The sequence below is a fragment of the Arvicola amphibius genome, chromosome 9 (genome assembly GCF_903992535.2).
Source record: "Arvicola amphibius chromosome 9, mArvAmp1.2, whole genome shotgun sequence".
NCBI classification, from domain to species: domain Eukaryota; kingdom Metazoa; phylum Chordata; class Mammalia; order Rodentia; family Cricetidae; genus Arvicola; species Arvicola amphibius.
In genome coordinates, this window is record NC_052055.2 from 112,174,370 (window position 1) to 112,179,315 (window position 4,946).

General features: G+C 43.7%; 1 pseudogene; it reads left to right on the forward strand.

The window, feature by feature from the left end:
- The first annotated feature begins 589 nt into the window (after positions 1 to 589).
- LOC119823778 lies at positions 590 to 4,239 on the forward strand (annotated as a pseudogene).
- Positions 4,240 to 4,946: the final 707 nt, after the last annotated feature.

Sequence of the window (4,946 nt, forward strand, 5' to 3'; positions counted from 1 at the left end):
GAATAACCACAGGGGGCTTATTTGGAGAAGATAGTATTTAAAAACCCATTTTCTGTTAGGGTCAACAACAACTTGCTTTGTGGGAGAAATTGCAGAGCTGATGCCTGATGGGACAGACAGCAAATAAAGGTGTTTTTGGTTTTGTTTTGTAGAAGCAGCTGGTGCTCCAGTGCTTGTTGATACGAGGCATGAGCCAGCTCTGCTGACCCATTCATCTCCTGGGGTTCTATTAGCTGGGATGTAGGCAAGAGCTTGGCCAGGGGACTTCACCCGTTCAGTAATTAGGAGACTGGCTGCTATGGAAACAGCCACTCGTTCCTATCTGAAGACCTAGATTTTACTAGGTTACAAAAAGTAACTTCTAGACGTTTTAAGCCCAACCAAGTGCAATTTTGAAGAAATCTTATTTTTTAAGTGGGGATTTTAGTTTATGTTCCTTTGATTTTCAAGGCCTTTTGGAAATCCTCTGAATATGATGCCTGTTTTGAAGGATGAGACCTAGTGGATGTGTTGAAGGTTGTAAAGTGGCAGTGAACTGATGGACCCATGGATGTTAGGCTGTGTCTTTGCTGACTGTCTATTTGGTTGAATGTGTTTGAGCAGAGACTATTTACAAAGCAAGAAGCCTATGAAGAAGTCTGTGGAAGTGGCAGGTTGGTTGAGGTTGCACGAGCCTAAACTGACATCTATTTTCCTCACCCTCTGTCTGTTGAACTGTAAGCTCATGAGGACCTTATGTGAAGAAGATAAATGTTTGCCCATAAGCTACTGTTCATTATAGGTGGGGCTGCATCATATCTGAGTGTTGTCTGAGGTTTTCTGTCTTGCCTGGCTCCCACAGTCATTAAGTCCCAAAGAAATCACACAGAGGTCTACATTAATTATAAACTGATTGACCCATTAGCTCAGGCTTCTTATTAACTCTTATATCAGCCCATTATTCTTGTCTACATTAGCCACGTGGCTCGGTACCTTTTTAGGTGAGGCAGTCACATCTTGCTTGCTCTGTGGCTGGGTCAGGACTGCAGAGGAATGGGCTTTCCTCTTTCCATAATTCTCCTGTTCTTGTTGACCTGCCTCTACCTCCTGTCTGGTTGTCCCACCTATACTTTCTTTCTGGCTACTGGTCAATCAGCATTTATTTAAAATATAATTCACAGAATACAGATCATTGTCCCACACCATCTGGGCATTTTGGCTAGTAGCTGTGACTTGTCAAGATGTTTGGGTCACAGTAGTCAAGCCATTGAATCTGTGACGAGAGGGGAATGAAAAGGTGTGTAAGTGAAATCCAAAATGTGGATCAGATACAGTGGCAGACTAAAAAGCATTAAGTTGCTTGGGATATAGCCTGACGCTGTCCAGTCTCTCTGTTGAAATCATCCACTGCTGACTCTTATCACACATGGTTATTCACTGATGTGTGGCCTGCTTCCTTGAACCCCATGTCTTTCTCTTTCATGAGAGCTAGCATATGACTGCCAAACCAAGCGGAGAGAAACCATGTTGTTATTTGTTCTGGAATTCTACTACTGTTTTAATTTCTAGTCACCTGACCTTTATGTATTCTGAGAGCAGATTTCATGGTCGGTATCAAGGGTAATTAAAGGTTCATCTCTAGACGTAGGACCGCAGGTGCCTCGGCACTGTTGAAGTATGTCACGTGTGTGCTTGAAGTTAACTGGCTGGTTTCCATGTATGGTTCTTATTCTGCTTAATGAGGATTTCTCGGAAGTCGGTTTAGACCCTCTGCGAACTATTCGTTGTTTGTGTTCACAGACTGTAGCGATTCTTGCTTCAGTACAGTCCTTTCCATCTTACGCACTTAATTACGATGCTGCAATGAGCTCTTCTGTCTTTGAGTTTCTTTTCCAGAGAAGTCCTAGTGGGTATTTGCCACTCAGGTCACAGGACTGGCAGAGCGGTGTCACAGCTTGGCGGTTATGGCTCCCTAAGGTTCTCTGGTCCCTAAGGTTCTGCTTGGTCCTCATGGTTTTCTAAGACTCTCTGCGTGCTTGTGCTTGGTCCTCATGGCTTCCTAAGGTTCTCTGTGTACTTGTGCCTGGTCCCTTCCCCTACTGCTTTTCTGCCCTCTCTCCATTCTCATTCTTGTTTTAGGTAGAGCAGGAAAAACCCATGTGGGAAGAAATAACATTTGCTCATGTCATGCTCTAAACAAATTTGGTTTTGACTAGAGAATAATACGTATCATATTAATTTGTGAGTGATGAGGAAGTGAGGATTATAAATTTTGGTCAAAGATTCCCGATGAGATTTTTTTTTTCTAATCAGTATCTGACAATCTTATCCATGAGGCATAATTTACTTTGTTTTCTTAGCTATAGTTATAAATGATTGAAATCTGGAAATTAAATGTCAGCGTCGGTTGGCTGCCCAAATACAAATGGTTTTATATGCTGAGAACCTAGACACCACCATGTATTAGTGGTAATGTGTAATTTTATTTTAAAATATTTATGATTTTAATATTACCTGTGATAAAAGGCCCCCCATTGAGCTTTAGCTAGGTAAAATTTCATTAAAAGTGTAAGCACTGTATTTTCTGTCTAGAAAAGCAGAGAGGTTAAACCTTATTAAATTCTCGGCAAAATGTCATAAAAATTCAGCCGCAGCACAATTTCCAGTGATGCTGTGAGCCCCGTTATGGGGCGTTGGTGTACAGAGGATGCTGCATTAGTAAACAATAAGGTCTCATGCTTGCCTATGCAACGTTACAAATACTTTATATTTAATTTTCCCTTCCAAGTGAGAAGCCTGGAGTTGAAAGAATTATATAAACACAGCAGCCTCAGTGAGGAGGTGGCAGGTGTGAATGAGGCGGTGGATTTTCCTCAGTGGGTGGTCATGAGACCTCTGTGCAGCATTTGAATTTCAGTTGAAATCCCCTCTGTGGCCTTCTGGAGTCCTTTGGTGTGTCTCCAGCATAGATTTCAACTATTTGATATTTCATCAACGTTGCAGTGGAAAGAAAACGGGAGAATTTTCTTGGGATGAAAAGGTACAACAAACTTTCCACTTACAAAAGAAAAGAAAGAAAAAGGAGCACATTGCTAGGTGGAAGGAAAGTGGAGCTTTTGGACTTTGTGGAAGAGTTTTGGAAATGCCTAGAAAACTTGAGGGTTCTATAAAACAGGCAATCTGGGGTATTTCCGAAGAGCACTAATCGATTTAAGTTCACCTTCCAAGGTGGCCCAGGAACCAGATTCCCTTAAAGGTTTCATGTGGGAGCCCACAGAGGTGGATTTGTCTACCTTGACGAAAGATCAGAGAGTTCAGATCTATTCTTGCTCCTTCAAGGTTCTATGACGCGAGGCTTGACCCAAGATGTGGCTACTAACAGCATGTCTTGACCTAGGGTGTGGTCACTTGATGCTTTGGGTATTGAGAAGGTGATTACTTTGTTCTCTGTATCTCGGTAAAGAAGCTTTTTGCCTTCCCCTTTCTCTTTGGATTGGGGTGTAAAGCCCATGAGAAATAAACACGGGGCGAATCTGATTATTTACTAGATGCCCTCCTGACTCTATTAGCTGTCTCTTGTCTATCTCTTTCTTAATTCTTACACTTCCCTACAAACATGGACAAATAAGTCGGGCAGGACCTGACTGATGTTGTCACCTGGATGCAGGATTTTACCCACGAAACCCCAAATTTTCAGACTGACTCCTGTGGGGAAAATCACACCATTTGGTGACCTGCCCAGGGACCCCCATTGGCTCATGGTTGACAAGCCCTTGAATCAGTTCTCTGGCAGGACAGTGGTCCAGCTTGCCACCCGAGAAGCAAAACTCTGCCCCCCTGATGTCATTTCCTGTCCTGATGAAAAGTCTTTCATGATTTCGCAGCCCTTTGTTCAATTAATTAGTGGTTTCTGCTGTGTCAGAAAGTGTTCCTCAGAGCCCCTCCGCTAAAAGCCCAGAACTTCTGCTATTGCCCAGTCAGAGGAACTATGGAGCAGCAACAGACCTGAGCAGGTGCCACACCGGTACCACCAGCATAGGAAACAGGCAGCCAAGTATTCCAGCTTCAACAGGGTGCCTAGAACCCCAAGCTTCCACATTGCTGCCACCACTGTGACATGTGCTTTGCAGACGATATCCTTTACACAATTCACATGGGATGCCATGGGTAGGAAAATCCTCTTCCGCGTAATATATGTGGATACAGATGGTAAAACAATATGATTTTGCCTGTTATTTTGCAACGGGGAAGCGTAACTAATACTGAACATAGTCAACACTGTTCTCAATTGGTCTGGCTTTTAGAGGGATTATAGTTTGGGTTTTGGTTTTGAAATAGCCCGCAAGAGAAAGCTACAGACAACCAGGGTTTGGGAAACCAATTAGGAGTATATTGATTACTCCTGCAGGCTAGCCAAAAGCTGACTTAGACCTGGGAAAGACTCAGTGCTGAGACAAGGGAGAATAGGGGTTTGTGGCAGACATGTTACACCTGGTGCAGGCCAGGGGTCCTTTACAATGTAACATATGATCCTCTGTGACATCACACCCGGGGCAGTCCAGGGGGCCTTTACAATGTAACATATGATCCTCTGTGACATCACACCCGGGGCAGTCCAGGGGGCCTTTACAATGTAACATATGATCCTCTGTGACATCACACCCAGGGCAGTCCAGGGGGCCTTTACAATGTAACATATGATCCTCTGTGACATCACACCCGGGGCAGTCCAGGGGGTCTTTACAATGTAACCTTTGGTCCTCTGTACATCACACCTGGTACAGGGCAGGGGGTCTTTACAATGTAACCTCTCATCCTCTGTGACATCACACAGGGCAATTCCTCCTAGGGAACCAAACTGTTTCTCAGCAGGAAAGGAGGGCCCTTTGGGTTTTGTAAAATATTTTATCAAGCAAAAAGCCATTTATTTTCAGGAAAATATGGCTCCCAAGGTTCCCCGACCCTTC